Below are 18,643 nucleotides of genomic sequence, written 5' to 3' on the forward strand. Positions count from 1 at the left end.
ATATATTTTCCAAATCGATTAATGCCTGAGTAAATGTCCAATTAATCTGCTGTATGATAGCAGGATGAGCTCTGCGGGGATGAAATATGTATGAGGGGCCCTTCAGACGGCTCTGTGTTTAAAAATTCTTTTCATCCTACGCCCTGAGGAAGTGTGTAAGATTAGTCACCGTGTGTGTATGTGCATGTGTGCGTGTGTCTGTATGTGTAAGCTTCACACTTATCTCCCAGACCTCTATGAGGCTATCGCTAAGGGAGACGAGCTCAGAGGGGAGTGGGCTTCATTCCCAAACACACACACACACACACACACACACACACACAAACATTAACTGTAAACATGCCTCACTGGACCCTGTACACAAGCACAACCGCCCTGCAATCCATCCATCTACACAAATATACAGACTGAACACAATTAGGCTACTGTCACACACACACACATTAACACACACACACACACACACACACACACACACACACACACACACACACACACACAGCCGAGCAATAGCAGTGTCTCAGGCGGGGTGATCAATTGATCCTGATTTCATCCAAAGCCAATAATGGGAGAAGATCCAGAGGGCTGTGTGTGGGAGGGGTGATCATTGTGTTTAGTTACACACACACTCAGCCCCCCTGGTCACACTACAACTCTAAAGATTAGTGTGTGTGTGTATTGGTGTGAGGAGGTGTGTGTGTGAAATCAAATGTGTAATTGTGTAGAACGGGGTTTCTACTTAAGCTTCTTCTCCTCCGCCTGACCACCGATGGGGCAAAATACTTAATACAGCCACGGAGCCATTTATTACCTGTTGGTATAAAAACACCCTACATGATGAAGCGATACTTTTGCCTGTGTCTTTAAGTCCTCAAGCCCTTCAGCGTGATCTTCCTCATGTTTGTATTTCTTTATGCACAGTTAATTGCATGGCATGTAGGCAGCTATGCATGTTTCTGCATGTGGTAAAATGCTGTTATGTTAATGACAAACTGATGTGGTGACAGCGCTCTGTCATCATTTATTATCCCTGTACGCCATGTCATCAGCTCTGCGTAAAGAAATGCAAATACAAGGACCACCACAGACCTTGCGAGTGACATAATTAACTCTGACGTAGCCGCGTCCTTATTGTTGATTTCAAGATGCAGAAAATTAATAGGTTTCCTCCTAATTGCCCCTTTCGCAGTCTGCATTCAACAGAGGCTATTTAAAATAAAGACATTTTTGCTGAGTCCAGGCGTTGCCATCTTCTCCCAGCCCAGCATTTCAAACCAGTCTAGCAAACGCACCCATGTCATCACATCCTTAAGCATTTCATCCACTACACATTGCTTTTTACAGTTAGTAAGGCAATGCTGAAGTATAGAATTATATACAGTGGTCCCTCGTTAATCGCGGGAGTTAAGTTCTAAAAATAACCCGCAATATGCGAAATCCGCAAAGTAGTCAGCTTTATTTTTTACAATTATTATAGATGTTTTAAGGCTGTAAAACCCCTCACTACACACTTTATACACTTTTCTCAGACAGGCATTAACATTTTCTCACTTTTCTGTCTTGTTTAAACACTCTCAAAGTTCAAACCTTCGTAGAAAAATAAGTCCAGCATTATAGCGATCGAAGATTTATGTAAATTTGGCAAGCTGAACGCATTCTGTACTGTACAGGAGACACGGCACGGAGGAGATTGATTGACAATGGTCTACAGTCCCTTAGCCGATCAGGATGCAGAACACAATGCGCTGTAAAAAAAAAAAAAAAAAAAAAAAAAAAGCATGCAAAATTGCACTAAAAAAAATCTGCAAAACTGCGAGGGCACGAAAGGTGAACCGCGTTATAGCGAGGGACAACTGTAGTATATTCAGCACATTTTTTGTGTGAGTAATGAGGTTCCAATTTCACATTGACATCTGTCACATTCTGTTTATCAAAAGCTTTTCAGTAATAGTACGTTATTACTTATGTGTACATGTTTATATCTGTTATTATTGAACAAACAAGTAATGTGCAAAACAGCTTTAGCCCCATTGTCCCTCCATGAAACAATGGGGCTGAAGCTGTTTTGCACTACTTTACTTGCATTACTTGTTTTGCAGCTGATATACCAACATTTTTAAGGCTGATCAGAAAAACACAGACAGCAGCAGCTTCGTGTCTGCTGCTGTCGCAAGAGAGAAGAGTCACAGTCCCGCTAGCAACAGGTGTTTCAAGTTTGCCCTCGGCAACCTGTTAGCAACTAACTTACCTGACTCAAAATAAAGCTTGCAAATGGTTGCAGAAGTAGAATAATTCAATAATAATAGATATATACATGTATACATAAGTAATAATGTACTATTATTGAAAAGCTTTTGATAAACAGAGACACACATGTCAATGTGAAATTGAAACCTCATTACTCACACAAAAAATGTCCTGAATATACTATATAAATATACTTCTTCTATACTTCAGCATTGCCTTTCTAACTGTAAGGCAATGTGTAGTGGATGAAATGCTTCAAGATGTGATGACACGGGCAAAAATGTCACGTCAAAGTGTATTTTTATATCGTGTTAAGAGGTGATAAATGGCTGTGTCAAGTATTTGCAAGTCAATTTCTGCCAGGTTCCCATAGAGATGCTGCACTCTACACACATGTTTTGTCAGCTGGGCTCGTCACACAGAGGCTACAAAATACGTCAAAAAGTTCTTTACTGTGCGCACGTATGAGTGTGTGTTTCCTGCCTGGGTGCAAGCATTACACAGTGCACTTGTTTTGCTTTCCTGTGAGTTTGTGTTTGTCATTGATGTATGTGGATGTGTGTTCATATATGTGTGTGTTTGTGTGTGTGGGTGTGCGTGTGTGTGTGAATGAGATTGTACAGGCTGTCCTCTACAGCGCCTCCTAATGCTGTCTGTTCCCAAGAGAGCATGGATGGCCAGCCAAGTCTGAAATAAAGACATTTGAGAGAGAGAGAGAGAGAGAGAGAGAGAGAGAGAGAGAGAGAAAACATGGAGACTATCATGCAGACTCATATAAACATAGACTGAGATGAAAGAGTAGAGTGTGAAGATCTATCTCTTACGAAGACCACCGCTGGGAGTCACGACCGGTATTAAATTAGACAACAAAACAACAAAGCTTTAAACTGGCTTTAAAGAGCTAACTTCAAACCCCAGCTGGAGCGTCTTTTACTGCATGCTGTATGTTTAAAATAATAAAAAAAAAACACCTCCATATACACAGCGCATAATTCAGATTTATTCATGCTGCCGGCTTATTTACTTTCGGTTCATTTGGTCACAGTGGGTACCGAGTTTTGAAAACCTTCGCCGTACATGAATGAATTCACATTAAGTTTCCCCAACCTGTGGCGCTAAAGCTGAATTAAGTCCATCATTTTGTGCTCTGTGCAACATGGTGTGGGATCTGATCAGTGAGCCAAAATGGCTGACTTCATTCAGACTCCATGCCTCTCATCCTCTGATCTTCCATCTGCTGTATTTTGTAAATCCAAGATCTGTCTGTTTGTTTTTCCCCCCCCTCGAGTTCTGTCCCGCACACTTCCACAGGTTCCAGCATCCCTCTTTGTGTGTGTGTGTGTGTGTGTGTGTGTGTGTGTTGTGTGTTTGAATTTGGGAAGCCAAGATGAGTAGCATTATGCTTTAATTTCTATGGAAATAGGTTCTGAGACTGCCCAGAATGAGATGGAAATTTCAGAGGCCCCAGCTCACACACTGCTTTTCCCCTGCTAGAATGTATCAACCAGGTAATTTTTTTTTGGCACAAAATACACACCGTTACATGCTCACACACCCGTGTGCACACACACACACACACACGTTTCACCTGGCAACATTTACGTTGCAAAATACAGCATATGTATTTTTCTGCACAGATGGGTGGGGGTGGTGGGATGAGGAAGCTGGAAATCTATGTGACCACAGACCTAAATGCAAACTGCTCAGTCCAGTTCTCTCATATTTGCAGGTGCATTTGGGTTTTTTTCAGGTATGGTATGCTGTCCTGCCCTGACATTTTGACATTCTGACAACAGCTAAGTTCACTGGCCCACCCGCCTTCACAGAGGGCAGCTGTGCACACGCCCCTTGAATCAGGATGTGGCTTGCCAGCTTGCGGTGACAGATAGGCTGAAACTGTATGCAGCGTGCAGATTAGGTGTGCAGATTGTGTTTCACAGGTGATCTGGACACTTGGGTGACATCAGACGAACATACAAAACTGTGTTGGCAGGTGTGGAAACATCAGATACATTATGAGCAATAAACCCTATAAAGCCGGAACTATGAAAGAATTGGCAGAAAATTCAATTTTTTTGAAATTGAACCCTTTATTTAGTCCTATAACAATATATATATATAAAATTCAAAAAATATGTTATTACACGACCTTTCTGGTGTGTGATATATGACATGTACTTGAAGTGCTAATGGTATTGTCCAAGGTGAACAGGGGAAGTATTCAAAGGTATACAACAGTATTTTGGTCAATTATTGATTAAACTGAAAACGAAAAACGGAATTGAAAATGTGTATCATATATGATACAAATGGCTTTATAGGGTTAAATGACATCCTTTGGAAAGCCCTCAGCCCTTTGAAAAATAGATGAACTTTGCATGAAAAACACCTTTAAGAATGTCAAGGAGCATGTTATGCTAGATCCAGAGACAGATTCAAAATCCAAGAGGGAGCACAGGCCAAAAATTGTGCCAATGGACAATGATGAGAAAATGGCGCCAGCCGTCTCTTAAACTCTGTCTAATTTGAATTGGCACAAGAACAGCCTTTTGCCCTCTCGCATTCCAATATCTCTCCCACACCTGGGGTCTGTGCTGCTGTAGCAGAGTTACCCCTCAGGCGGTGCCTAGTAGGCATGCAAAACACCCACACACACACACACACACACACCCGCGAACATTCACAGAGGAACAACACACAGACATGTGCATACATACCTTGATGTGGGCGAAAGATAGGCTTGTTGCTGTAAAGAGGGATCAAAAAGGAGGGGAAGAAAAGAATAAGAGAGTAGAGGTGGTACGGTTTGGGTTGGAGTAGATGAAGTAACCCACAATAATGTGTGGGTAATAATGAACACATGATTAGCAGGGGTGAGGGTTGAAGGTGGAGGACAGAGAAAAAGAGGGGGGAAGAGTGAGGAGAGTGTGGACGTGCCTTCAAAAAGGCCCGGCATAAACAAAAGGAGAGGAGTGGGACTTTAATATTCATAACCTGGGACCAGTCTGGCCTGTCGCTTTCATCTGCACCAGGCAAAAGAGGAGGGAGGGAGAGAGGGATGAGAGAGAGATGAGAGCGAGAGAAAGCGATAAAGAGAGTAAATGAAAGATAGGGTGGGGAATAAGAGTTTGCCGTTAATTTGGAATATAGGGCAATTTCAAGCTCAATTACAGAACACATGAAAGCGCAAGCCTTTTTTTTTTACGTCCTCCTGCCTCTGTTCTTCTTGCTTTGTCGGTCATTTTTTATCGCTCCATCCCCTGTAGTCCTCCAGCCTCCCCGTTAAACAGCCGTTTCCTCGCTCTCTTTTCCTCAAACTCTTGCCCTCACTCTTTACTCGACTTCCTTTTGTTTCATGTCTGTCTCTCCTCGCTTTCTTTGCTCGGTAGCTTGGAGCTCACAGCAAAAAAAACAAAAAACCCCCCCCAAAAAAACAGTCGAGCGGATCTCAGAACATTCTCAGCGCATAGACAGAGCCAAACCTAGCTGACAATATATTTCAGCATCAGTTCCAGTATTAAGGTGGCCTTTATTTGACTTGCCAGACACTTCAACCGCTTCAGAAGTGTTAACTCGCAAGGGAAGATAAATCCAGCACTTCTGTCTGTGTGTAAAGAGGGTTATAGCTCCCTGTAGTCATTGTGATTTCAGAAGTTTTCTGGTGGTGTAACAACAGCCAAGGCCATGAACTGGCCTAAGGGGGGAGGGAATAGAGGAACGAAGAAAGAAAAATAGATGACTATGAGGGGGAAAAAAGGTTTGGACTCGACAGAATAGCAGGCAGGAGCAACGGCAGGACAAGAAATGAAAGGGGAAAATAAATGTCTTTGGATGGAACGAAATGAATTAGATGGGTTTCAGGAAGCCCGGGGAACGTGTTTGTGTGTGTGTTTAAGGTTGGAGGCCTGTTCCGGTCAAGATAGGTGTCATATACCCCCCGAAAACTGTCTCCATTAATTAACCGCCATTTCCAAATGTTAATAAATGCCCTACTTCAACGTGGCACATGACAATAAAATTGATTTGTTTGATCTATCTTCTTTAACACATGCACAGACACACACACACAGACTCAACCACTATCCGCATAGCGCGCACCAAGGTAATAACCATTCAGAATCATTACCAAAGATTAATAGGGCTTTTAATATAGTCATTAAACTCCAGTCTGAAATATAGATGACAGTTGTCAGCTGAGATAGTACTCTATTCCATTTCAGGATGTTTCGCAGCACCCAGGGGCCCCAGAGTTATAGGTGCCACTGGTGCTATCAAGAGCTAACAACATCCTCTGGCATTTACACTTCACTGGTTTCCAAACTATGAGTATTGAGCCTGCCTGCATTGTGGCAATCCAACCATGCAATGCCACTGTCACAGCGTTTCAGAAGCCAGCTTTTGAAGGATTTTTTTTTTTTTTTTTTTTTTTTTTTTGCCACCTTGATTTAAGCAGTTTAAGCCTTTGAGTTTAAATGCCATTCCATTCAGAGGAGACATTCTGAAATCAGCATCCAGACAACACACAAATGTTGCAGTGAAAATAGCGTTGAACACTATGCTACTATACAATGAGCTTTAAATTCAAACTAATCACAAAAGAAATAGGTGCAAAGTTAAAAACTGGCTTGAACAGGTGATGATCAAGGAGTACACCGCGAGCACCAGGGGCCAAGCCTGTATGAATCTTGGCTAAACAAACAGGCAGCTTGTAGTAGAGATCCTTTATAACCAGTTTAAACTAAAGACAGTTCAGCTCTATAAAAATAAATATGCATGGACTGACATAACACAGGCACAAAATATTTTTTGACCTTATATAACCAGGCAAGTTGACTAATAAAATATTGTTATCTATAGCAACAGCCTGGGGGAGAGAAGTATGTGGTCAGACAATTACTATTTAAATCATTTTTCAGTTCTGTGTAGATGGAATAGATGGAGGCTTATTTCGGATGGCTTTGGGGAAAATAGCAGAAACAATGGGCTATGAAAGTGTGCTTTTTCACAATTCTTCTGTTATACAAACACATCAAAGCTCCAGTTATAGCTATTTTCATGTTCCTACATGAACTGACAGTTTCCATTATCCTTTTTTGAAAATCCTATTACCTATAAATGCCTATGGAGTTCATTACCGCGTGGTCGTTCACTGGATAATCAGACTTTTTAGGACATTTTTTGAGCTTTTCGTTCGACAAGCCATTTGGAGAGACTTCCGATGCCGACCAGACTACAAGTCAGTCCTCGCAGATCCATCGTTGGCAAACAGGAGCAGGAGGGTGGGAGAAGGAAGGGGAGAGAGAGAACAGAGAGTGACGCTCGCACGTTAGATAGATCCACATTTGCCATCCCATTGTAGATCAGGAGGATGTAAAAAGGCAGTTTCATGCCAGTGACCCAAATCAAATCAAACTGGATGAGGCTCTGCTCCGTCACCACGGCTGTTTTGTAAATCTACACGTCTTGGATAAATGTAAACAGGTGTTACATCACAACCTCAGTGTACATGCAGGTGTAATGTCATCGGTTAAAGGAGCAGTTCATCAAAAAAAAGAAAAAAAGAAGATATTTTCCTATTTAACTCTTGTGCAACTTGTGGACCTGTTAAGTCATTTAAGACTGTAATCAGTGATTCTGTGCTCTAAATAAACTTGAGCTTGTGCAATCAAACTGTCTAGATAGTTTCTTTGCGATTTGGCAAGATTTTTCTAATCTGGCGTGATTTAAATCTCCTACCATCTTGGGGGTCAATTTGACCTCGTTCAATGTTTAATGTTTTGAAATACATGATTAACATCATTTTTTTTTGTTTCATGATTCATATCTTTTTTTTTGAAGGCCTATTTAGGTAGTCAGCAAGACACATAAAGCACCAGACACATAGATGTGGGTAACAATTTTTATTAAAATTTTGAAATAATTTTGCACAAAAACAAAAACACTGATATCCGACATAATCCGCAGCCCCTGGGAGCAAATAGTTTTGCTGGGAATTATTTCTTGCTGAAGAACATTTACAAACTGTAACTATCCAACCCCAAGGAGTACAGATTAGAAGCAAATAAATAAATAAATAAATAAATACCCCCAGAGGTCAGAAGGAAAATATCTTTCTTTTTTTTTGTATTTTGGAGAACTGTCCTTTTTAACTCACCCCGACAGACAAGCTCCACAAATTCACTTGTTTTTACTTTCATGTATTTGCTAAAATCAGATAAACGATCAAATCAATGATAAATAAAGATAAATACAAAGAATGGCAAAGATCCAATCTGACCAGAAGCCATACTCCTCGTATAACATAAACAACATGGCTAACAAAGGCCAGCTCTTTATCTGATTAGTCTGCATTAGATTTACCGTGTAATGTGCTAACTATGCTTCACAGGCGCCAAATGAGAATGCGCCGATATACTTCATGTTTCTCAAGTATATCATCTGTTTGATGTGGGCGATAATCCCTTACATCATTGTTTTCTGAGATTTAATGTGTCACACCCTGAGTATGTTCTTCATGCGTGTTAGACAGGATTGAGAGTGCTGTGGTCGACGTCGCAGCATGTGGCAATCTATTCTCTCCCTGTTATATCACCCAATGATCCGGTTTCTTATCTTGGCCCTCCTGGTCATATAAGACTGTTATATCACTGTGTGTGTGTGTGTGTGCGTGTGTACATTTGTGTGTGGGTGTGTTAGCCAATGTTGCAGCTCTGTGCCAGTAAATGACTTAAAAACTCCCTTTTAGTATCTCTTCTATTGTAACTATCATCAATAATGAAATATGTTTTTCGTCGTGTCGCGTGAATGTACTGCCTCGGGACTGACTGAATCCACCTTCTTGGAAAAGGAGCAGTATGCAGTTTTGAGCAGAAGGTGGTGTCATCAGTATAAACTCTGCAAACACAAAAAAACTGCCCACATACACATCATAACATATGTTTTACTGAGCTGGTGTTAGTTGTCAGACACCGGTTGAAAACCTAATGTAAGAAAAGTGTGTTTTTTGTGACACGACCGATGGATTTAACTTTCACAAGGCATCTGTTGGATTATTTGGATTACTTTGTCTCCAAGCTTCAGTCTAAAAATGTGGTGATATGGCAGCTGTTTACCTGAATGACAAATGTAAAATCGGGTCATTAATTCCATAAAGCTGGAGATGATGATGTTATTACAAGCTGAGCGAACAAGTCTGTGTCTTCAATAGCTTGAAATGTGAGCGTGTGAACTTTGTAACGCCAAATTCACTGTCTCACAAAGCCACCATCAGCCTGGCTATGTGTGTGTGTGATTGAAGCTCAAAGCTCAAAATCTCAGCAGCGTTGATGTAACAGCGGAGCCACTGGTGTAAGTCAACAACACTTATGAGCCCCTGTGCTGTGTTATGGTCGTTTGCACATTTGAACATGCAAAATATTACATTTTGCTCCTAATTTCGAGCGGCATAGCTTGCACTAGCTTTACCTAATCTTGTTCTAGTGTGTGTGTATTTTTGCCTGTGTCCGTGCACTGTGTGTGTGTGTGTGTGTGTGTGAGAGAGAGAGAGAGAGAGAGAGAGAGAGAGAGAGAGGGAGTGTGAACGTGGGTGCATATTCTGTATATGTCAGAGTCTTTGGGTCCAGTCATCCGTGAATGTGAAAGATACACAAGGCAGGGTGACAGAGCAGGTTCACATCACATGATGGCATAGGTGACTGGACAAAGGCAGACACAGATTCAGATATTCACATGGGGTCTCTGTAGCCTGGCTCTCTGACATTTCAAGTTTTGACAATCTGCAACATTTTCACACAAATAAATGTCTGTTTGCCACTCTCCATCAGCGGCTGAGGCAAAAGAATAACGATTGAGCCTGCCGCAGACCCACTTTATGAAAACCTTCACACTGACATCATCACACAAATTAGGATAGGCTTGTGCTTGCTAGTTGTCAAAACCAAAAAATACACTTTCTTGCAAAGAGAACAGGGATGTGGTCATCACAAATCTCAATCAAGACAAAGCAAAGTCGAAATAGGAGACACTCGGCAGAGCGCATACCTCCTGCAACACGATTCGCCAGATTCACACTTTGAATATTCATCAAAACTTAATCATGCCCGTCACCACATACATCTTTGGCTAATCAGTGTGAAATGTTAATCGGTTCTCTCTTGCTCCATGACCAAAGTGTAATGATGTTATGCTGTCCGGCTAACAAGCAAACGGCCAGACAAAAGGAATGGGCCAAAAACATAAACCCCATCCAAGTCTCTTGGCAGAGGTAACAACGGTGATTGAAGCCAAGAGCAGCTTCAAAGTATCCTGAAAATTTTAGGGCATGTTTGTAAATTAATAAAGAAGAATATCCATTACTTTATTTTTGAGTGCCGACCCTTTTCAGCACAGTATTAAAAAGCTGTTATGAAATGGACTGCCCACCTTTGCGTTTCAACCAGTCAGTCTTCATTAGGGCATACAAGGAAAAATAACCGCAGATATATACGTGCACAAACAAACCTAATATGGCTGTGAATCATTTATATCGAACATTAAAGACAAACAAACGGCAGGCACACATTAAAAACGTGTTGGTGTGTAACCCAGTTAATGAAGACTTGTTGTTTCGCAAGGATTCCAAGGTTCATGGTTCATGCATGTTTTATAACAACACAGCATTGAGAGAATGTTATATATCGTGTTTTCCGGTAGACTAAGGCACATCGGAGAGGTGACTGAAGCAGCAGGTGAAAAGTTCCCGTCCTTCACTTTACGTCTGTTACTTTGCTGGGATTCCCATTAAATGTAATCTCGTCATACAACAGAGATTACAGAGGAATGACTGGCATAATATAGCTGATAACCTCTCTCTCTCTTTCTCTCTCCCTCTCTCTCGCTCTCAGTCATTCCCTCTTGCTTTCTTGGTTAGTTACACAAATCTGATTGGATGTGAGGAGCGGTGACATCACAGAGCACTTGCTGATTAACTCTGGGCTTTAGCTCGATCACAAAGTGTGGTAACACTACCTGTATACAATCAATAAGTCCTGTCTATCATTCGTGCAAACATTGACACCGTTATTTCATTTCAAACAAATGCGTGACATGCATTGCTCCCCCGAATCAATGACAGAGAAACAAGAAAGCATGCAGTGTTTCCAGCAGAACCCCCTGTAGAGGCCGGCTTACAGGACAGCCTCTCTGACAGTAGGGGGTGGCGGATTTTCCACGAAATATAAGGCCTTACAGGATTGTGAATTGGTTGCTGGATTTTGGATTTGCTACATTACAACATGCAAGGCAATAAATATGGATTTGGCAGTGGCATCCTGGCTGATATGACCTGAGGTCTCCATGGTTTCAGTGTTTGCGGTGGTTTTATTGCTGGAATAAACGAAACACAAAATTCAACACCACAAGGAGACTTTAGAGGGAGGACAGATTCCTTCACTAATTCTGTGGAAGCTGCTGCCATTTTTCTCTGTGTCCCACCGTCCTTCTCGAGGTTTAATCCGCCCAAGAAGGCTTTAAGAAAGAAGGTTATTCATTGCATCAAGTTGTATTTCTCAATCAGGGCTTTAGGGAAGATTATATATACAATCTAAAAAAAAAAAAAAAAAACACAGATTTTACACAAAGGAACTATAAAGATTCGAAGCCTTTAGGCGCCCTCCAGTAATAAATCAAGTGAGAACTGGTGAAAAAAGGGGAAATAAAAACAGCACATTTATTGTGCACCACAGTTTTTACCATTCTTCACATGTATTCATGCAGTAAGGGGTCAGGAGGGGGCATTGCTTCTCTTTGGGGGTTGCCTGCTGAGAAGGTTGAGAGTCACTGAAACAAGAGGGAAAAAAAAAAGAGTGCTGCTTTCCGTTCTCTGTCTTTTTGTCTTTGTGTGACAGAAATCCTGAGGACTTTCTCTTTGGAACAGGAGATTATTATTTTGGGCGGAAAGATTCAGCCTAGCGTCCTTGTCCGAACACACTGACGCTCAATCTGTTTTCGGGCTTGAATTATTCTTGCCTCACCATATGAGCGCCTGAACTGTTTTTTAATCTGCTCTCATATTATTCTGTCTTGAACACTGCACGCATAAAGACACACACAGGCAAAAACTTGCCTGGAGGCACACATGCTTACACACACACACACACACACACACAGAGACACACACATAAACCTGCATATCTAATCCACACTCCTATCCCCAACACACAAAAATAGTAATCGTGACTCATGTGGTTTTAATGAGGACTGGAAGCTCAGTTACCACTTTCTGGGGTCACCTGGAGAGCTGATTAGTGTTTCTTACCACCGTACAGCCAAATTAATTGATTCAAGGTCTGAATTATTTTATTATTTTCCCTTCACAGCTTCAACACTACTGTACCAGAATGAGATACGGATAAAGCATGGGTTTACACAGCAGATATTCTCACCTCATATTTAATTTACATGTGTATATAAAACATGATGAAAGACACATTTGAAATGGTGAAAGACGCTGACAGGTTCAAGCAGAATTTATTTTATAAATGGGGCATGCAGGGAAACTGTTTTATCAGATACACTCTTGTCTAATTTGCAACTAAAATGTTTTCGATTGCATACATTTCTTGCTGCACATTTATTCACTGTATGGCTCCAAAGTGAGAGTAAATAGCTGTAATGACATAGACATTTCAATGCCACTGGTTTAATGCCTAGAGTCAGCATTACAGAACAGAGACAGGTCGGTGCACTGCTTAAACCTTCACATTAAAAGATAATTTTGTCCCACTTTCAATGTAAAAATAAAGTGTTTTTCATCAAAACAAGTGAAAAAATGACACTGGGATGAGATAATCATACTTGTTTCCAATGCAAATCAACTTGTTTCCATAATTGTCTTGAATCGAGTGTCATTTTCTTGATATTAGTGGGCTGACCTGAGTTTCAACATATATGTGTGTGTGTGTGTGTGTATGTTTGTGTGTGTGGTCATGGCGTTCAGTGGCTTTTGAAGTGGCCTGTAGCACTTGCGTCCCTCACAATATCAAGGTGACCTCACAGTGCTGCATAAGTTTGCTTTATCATCATGTGTCATATGCATGTGCATGCATGCGAGTGTGTATATGTGTGTGTGTGTGTGTGTGCGTATATGCTGTGAGGATTCCTAGGAGATCAGATAGACACAGTGACAGTCAACATTAAGGCTGTTTACTGCCTTTAAACCTGCATGGGGCCCTCTGCTGCAGTGGAGCTCATCAATAGCAATTTCCTTGAACACAGAATGGCAGGAGGGATTCAAAACACACACACCCACACACACGCACACACACAGACACACACGCAGAGCATTGATCAAGACACTTCCTCTGCTGCTGGCAAGCGTGGAGTCAGGGAGAGATGGATGACATGAAAACTCACACACACACACATGCACTCACAGAGTGGTAGAGCCCCAAATCTCCATGGCGTCCCATTGAAAATCATTCATGATTGGCTCCTAGAGACAGAGGCTGTGTCAAACACCAGCCTGTGAGCTGCAAGGAGAAAGAATAGCAAAATACTGAGAGCATTAGCCCCTCGCAGACCCTTTTTACAATTAACAACAGCTCTCTAGTGTTGGGGTGCCAAAAACTTTTTCCGATCCTGACAGTGGAGAATAGGGGTGACTGTAAAATCAACAGCGGCTGGAGGTTGTGTTGACAATGGAGACTCTTGATGGAAGGGGAGAACAGAGGAGAGGAGGGTGGGAGGTGAGGGGATCCACTTTAAATAGCCATGATGGCGCTGCTCATGTGTGAAACCATGGTAATGGTATTCAACCTAGTGATCAGCCGCAGCAGGACGCCTCTGTGTTGTGTGTGAGTATGCGTGCGCGCGCGTGTGTGTGTGCATGTGTGTCCCTTTCTGCCTGTCGTCCCGGCTCATTCATGAATAATTTATGAAAGACCCCATAAAATCACATCTTTAGAATCACAGATTAATACACCAGGGGCTGAGGGTGATAGGAAAACGAGAAAAAGTGGAAGAGAAGAAAAGAGAGAGAGAGAGAGAGAGGGAGAGAGACAGAGAACCTGATCAGTCATCAGTGTGTGTGTGTGTTTGTATGCACATGTGTGACTGTCTTTTATGTGTGTGTCCCCTCCTCTCCATCTCATATCTCTTTATTTCAGCTTTCGGGCATCGACATGCCTTCTGTAAGGGAAGTGGCCGATGTAATGTCTTTATTTGTATTTCACAAGACTGTGACAGAGAATAAACACACATTTACATGAGTGGTTATGTGGGTGGTTCAGAATTCAACACAGGCATACACACACACACACACACACACATGCACATACAAACCCTCGCCTCCAAATGGCCCATGTTTTTTTTTGCTTCACAAACGTCTATTAAGTTTGTATAAAATTCAGTTTTATATGACAAACATTTCTGTTATTGACGAAGAGGAAAAGGGGGGTGAGACCTAAAACAAAACAAATGCATGCATCTATAAATGTATTGGCCTATGTTTGTGTGTATATGTGAGTGTATTCAGGATGAGTGTGTGTATCATGAATTATACCGAAGAGCCTTTAAGTTCCTCTTTCTTCACTGCAAGAAAAGCAGCAAGTGGGAGAAACACCTGTGTTTTTGGGACATTTTGGGGAACCCAGAAGATAATTTACTCAACCGAGATGGATGCAAATGTCAAAAATTTGAGAAACATTTACCAGTTTCACAGATTCCCACAAAACCCGGAATGTAACTTGGTAGGAGCCGTTGTTTGCATAATAAACAGTAATCTTGATCATAATGGTAACTGTTTCTTAGCTGAATCATCTGGATATGATCGCAAACCCGAAACTCCCTAGATTTGCAGGTTGGAACAAGTAAGATAAGATAAGATAAGATAAGATATTCCTTTATTAGTCCCACAGTGGGGAAATTTCAAGCATTACAGCAGCAAAGTGGACAGCAAAATATGAAGCATAATTTACATTATAAACAGTATAAACAGCTAATAAATTGCAAAAAGCAATATAAACACTATAAACAAGGAATCTAGAAAAAAAAATAGAAATATGAACAATTTAAACAACAGAAGAAAATAACCTAAACCTGAGGAACAACCCGCTCCGACAAAGAAACAAAGAAACAAACAAAAAAAAAGCTGGTGCTGTTTTGAGCAAACCACAAGGAATACAGTTTCAGTTCCATTCCCCGCTCAAGAACCTCAAGTTTCACAATTTCAGATCATATTTGGGCCACTAGCAAGCCACCAGAATGTAGGTGGGTAGCTCGCAGCTTCCGAGTCAACAGGCCAGCTTCCCTGTTAAATTAAACCGTTGTTAAAGTTGTGCCCGAGATCGCTTGCACAACTGAAATCCTCGCTTATAGAAACTACGCTATATGTTTCTGTCAGTCGCCTGTATAGAATTGTAATCTTGTGCCTTCTTGTGCAACAATTATCATTATCCTTCAGTACATTTATGAATTCACACCTATTATCCTCACCTCTCCCTCTCTGGTTCCAGACATCTTAGCCCTGCTGAATAAATCAAGGCGCTCGAGTGCTTGTGTTCCATGGTAGAAAAAGAAAAACAAGACATGAAATTATTGTAGAAGAAAATTCAGTGAAAGCCGGGTATTTATATTTCAGCATCCCTCACTCCCTCCTCACTCCCTCCCTCCCACCTCCCACCTCCTCCTCCCGGTGCTCCTATCATGCCATCGGACGCTGGCGTGCTCCACGGCCTGCTTCCACAGTGCCATCGGCTGAGAGGGGCTACTTGCATGCTAAAGCACAGATGTGCCCTACATTTGAGGAGGAGGGGTACATCTTAGCATGAACCATTACTTTTTTTTTTAGTATGTTTCTGAGAGAAAAGAGTCGCCACAACATTCAAAGCCAGGAGTTTGAATGCTATTTCTGCTCGGTAATGTCTCCAGGATATTATTTTGTTATCGCTATCTTAAAGGGTGAGTGGCCAGTATGCCCTCTTTGCCGATGTCCTGCTTATCTTGACAGCGCGAGGCGAAGAGGCTTGGAGTTACAGGAGGATGGCAGAGCAGAAAGTAAGACCGCCGTGAATGTAATCGCAGCCCACACATTTATACAGGTGAGAGCTGGCAGGCCTGCAGACGCATGGTTAGAGGCCAGGAAGAGTATAGTTAGAGGCCTTTTTTTGTTTTACTTTTTTCCTGTTTAAGCTTTGCCATATTTACAGCATATGGGATGCATGAATAAGTGTAAGAGCTTCCCATAAGAGCCCTGTGTCCAGAATGATGGTTACAACATAAATTAACCTTAAATTAACCCTCCTGTCGTGTTCGCGGTCAAATCTGACCGGAGGACAAGTTTTCTCTCCGAAAAATGCAGTTAATTTCATCTGTTTGTCTTGAGGTTCCATGACTTTGTTCACACATGGCATCTGAACACATAAAATAAATTTGGAGAATTTTTATAAATTTTTGAATGTTTTATTTAACTTGGAAACACCCATCGTGTTCCCGGTCACAAATGACCGGTCATTAGAAATGAATGGGTAAGACTACAATTAGTGTATAAAATAGAGTTAAACACATTCTCACACTCCTTTCCCACACCCCAACATGCAGGTGTCTTTGAGCAGACACAGATGTGTGTGAACACACACACACACACACACATACACGTTTATCTTACCAACAGGGGACTATCAGCCCAGACTGACCAAGAGGGGACCTCTATTTCTGGTCATTTTAATAAAACAAAATAGAATAGAAAATTTTCTTTTAAGGTCTTTTACCATAATGTTACTTCAAATGTGACTTTTAATTTTTTTTAAAGAAATTGCCAAGAGGGGACCTGGATCCTTGAGTGAGGTGTACCTATCTAACAGGGGACCTCCATATAAGGCAGTGGAGCTGTCTGTACCCATTCACACTCCTAATGAGAGCTCGTTTACCACAAAGACTTTCTTGGTTTCTTTCAAGAATGGGTGATTTAACTTAAATGTTATCATTATTTAAACATTTCTCTGTGAGAAAAATCTAACAAAAATAGCCAGCAAGGGAGCAAGGGAGTAATAAGTACTTAAAAAGAAAGAAAGAAAGAAAAGAAAGAAAGAAAGAAAGAAAGAAAGAAAGAAAGAAAGAAAGAAAGAAAGAAAAACAACCAGAATGAAATTAGATTAAAATTTAAATTATTTCATTTTTGACTAACTGCTAAAAAAACAATTTATTATCAGACTTTGACTAGACTTCTAAAACTGTGATGACAGAAGTTCCCTGTTGGCTGGTAAATACTGACAGGAGTCCCCTCTTAGATAGCATGCAGCGACCTTCACACTCCAGCATGGATGACAAGAAAAAATAAGCAAAATGAGTAAGTAAAATTACAATCTTAACTAGATAATTGTTGTTCAAATATAATGTGTTATGTTTTTTGAGGCACATTACAGAAAAAAAAGGTACTTCTACTGTTTGGAATGACAGAGGTCCCCTGTTGGCTGGGAAACACTGACAGGAGTTCCCTCTTGGATAGCATGGAGCGACAGCCACACTCCAACATGAGTTAGGAAAAAATAAATAAGTAACATGGGTAATTCTTAAGACAAAATAATCTAAACTAAACATAATCCAATCTGTGGTGTTATTCTTCAGCAAAGTTGCACCAGTAATGTTGTCATTGTTGCTTTTTTGAAATGTGGGATGTATTGTGAAAACCACCTATCATGACTTACAGTATGTAAGTATAAAGAAACTAAAATCCTTTAGTACCTAATTTGGATATCAATATTAAGGGTTTGACAGAGAACAACAATTTTACATGGAATGAGAAGGGTTGCCTGTTAGGGAAATAAACTGTTTGGCCCTTTAACTTACTACCTAATAGAGACACACAATACATAAACACTATTTTGCCACAGAGCGTTTAGAGGATATGCCATTGTTTGAAAATAGAAATACAGGTAAATCTGTTTTTGTATATGATAATCACAGTTTTCTCAACTTGAGAAAACTGTGATTGGGTTTAAGTCAGAACTCAGGATTTCCAACTTCCAGTAAATTCCCAGTAAATAATTACTGAGTCCCCTCTTTGCCTGAACAAAATGACACAGGTGCCCTGTTGAATGGTATGGAGCGACGCTCACACTCCTGCATGTATGTAATTAGGACAGAAAAAGATGTGATCATTGGCAGTAAGCTGTCACAAAGTTGAACAAAAACAGCATTGTTACTGTTTGATATGTTTTTGGTTTTCTAAAGATAGTTTTCCCTGCTCTATAGAGGGTGATAAATATTTTGCCACAGAGCTTTTAGAGGATATGCCATTGTTTGCAAATAGAAATACAAGTAAATCTGTTTTTGCATATGATTTAAAAAAAAAAGGCAAAGTCAAACATTTTAGTGTAATAAATTCAGTAGTTTTTAACAACAGTTAAGTATTCAGTACTGA

This window comes from Myripristis murdjan, chromosome 11 (genome assembly GCF_902150065.1).
Source record: "Myripristis murdjan chromosome 11, fMyrMur1.1, whole genome shotgun sequence".
Taxonomy (NCBI): domain Eukaryota; kingdom Metazoa; phylum Chordata; class Actinopteri; order Holocentriformes; family Holocentridae; genus Myripristis; species Myripristis murdjan.